Genomic DNA, 1,975 nt, shown 5'->3' on the forward strand with positions numbered 1-1,975 from the left:
CGCGGACTGCAGCTGGACCGGCCGCCAGGCGGAGACTGGGGCGGTGGCGCGGGGCGGGGCTTGGAGGGGGAGGAGCTGTCGCCCCAGCAACGGCGCGGTCGCACAAAGGAGGCGGAGCTAATTGGGCGTGGTCGGTGGTGGGTGGGGCTCGGGAGGGGTGGGGTACCGGCTGGTAGCTACCTGCCTCTGACGCCTATGGGCCCTGGGAGCCTAAAGCTTCCTCCAGGTTGGGGTGACAGCTCCCGGGCCTTAAGAGGTGCGTCGTGACTCAGCAGCGACCGGGACATTTTACTTTTTCTGTGGACATCCGCAAAGTGCGCGCGAAGGCCCGCTGACCAGAGACGCGCCCAGGTCCTGAATTAAACAGTGGGAATTAAGGCAAGTGCGCACAAGCGAGCACCCAAAACAGTACCCCGAGGCCAGCGCGAGATCCCGCCCACTCCTGCCACCACCGCTAACCAGGCAAGCCTAGGGGAAGTTCCCGGGTGGGTCCCCGAGTCTTCTCCATAGAACTGTTTTTTTCGTCGAGCCGCATTCCCTGGTCACTGAGCACTTAAAATATGTTCCGTTTTCTGCTCAACCAGGACGTGATGCCTCACGCAACGCTGGAGCGCAGTATCACTGGGCCAGCCCAAGGAGCAGGGATCCCATGCCTGAGTCCTGGCCAAGACTTGAAGTCAGGAGACTGCGGCAAAGCCCCCGCCCTAGCCTAGCCCACAGACATCCGGCCATTTCTGGGGTCTGAAGACCCAGGACAGGGAGTCCAGAGATGCCCTAGCAGCCATGCCACACTTGCACCGGCCAAGGGTCTAGATAAGAGCTTTTCTTCTGCTTCTTGCACACCTGCAGAACAAGGCAACCTGCCACTGTCGGGGCCTATTATTACTGGGTAATTAATCCTACTGCTTTCTCGATGGCTAATTTCATCTGTAGGTATTAGAATGAAAGGACTCCTGTGTCCTAACTTTTTAGTCAAGGGAGTATGAAGCTGCAGAGCAACATCTCTATTAGGTTTTGAAACGCATCCTACTTTAAATTTTCTTCTTGGAAGAAGGCTGCCTGTCTCCTGCGGCAAATTCCGCATCTTTTCACAGTCCTGACACCAGAGATAGCCTCTTCGTCAACCAGGCAGTTAAATGCCATAGCAGTGTAAAATTGAGAACAGCAAGGGAGTACCCTCAATCTAAAGATGATAGATTGAGAGCACAAACGCTGTGTGGGGGTAGGGATGGGAAGGGATAACTGAGCTGTTCCTATTCAAATAGGCTGCTTGCTGCACATGCTAGACCATGTAAGCTTGCTTGAGTCTGGAGAGTGTGTCCTAAGCAAGAGGAAAAGGGAAAGAGCAATAAATGTCTGAACCTCACAACATGTGCCTAATATATTTCTTTAAAGTCTCAACCTTCAAAGCGTATTGTAAGCCTATGTTTTGTTTCTAGTGTTGGTCTTTGTATTAAAGAATTCACATTAGCATGCCTAGATAGGCCTTTGAGCCAAAACTTACTAGATAGTAAAGTAAAAAGAAATTAAGAGGTTTCATTAGCATAAACTTAGAATAAAACTTTTATAGACAACGTCTGGGTGAAAATAAAATTTGAGGGCCTTCCTTTATATAAAGAAAACTTCACTGAGATATTTCACACCTGGCCAGCAAACGTCTATTATAGAATTTGACAAAATGTGGGGTTCTGGACACTTTCAAACATTTGGTTTCTTTCTAACAGTCTGACTTGCTACAAATTATTTGAAAGGGAATTTATCAATTCCTATTTTTAAAATTGCAATACAATAAGGCTTGTGAGTGATTCATAGCTAAAAATGGTTCTACTTTAAAACTTGGATATAAAAAAATCCAAAAATTCTTATTTAGATTTACAATGTACATTTATATGCATAATATACATTTATGCTGCAAAATACTTTGTAGCAGATTTATGTGATGAGAAAGAATGTCCCACTCAGGGAACATGACAGA

Source organism: Acomys russatus, chromosome 20, assembly GCF_903995435.1.
Source record: "Acomys russatus chromosome 20, mAcoRus1.1, whole genome shotgun sequence".
In the NCBI taxonomy this organism is placed as follows: Eukaryota; Metazoa; Chordata; class Mammalia; order Rodentia; family Muridae; genus Acomys; species Acomys russatus.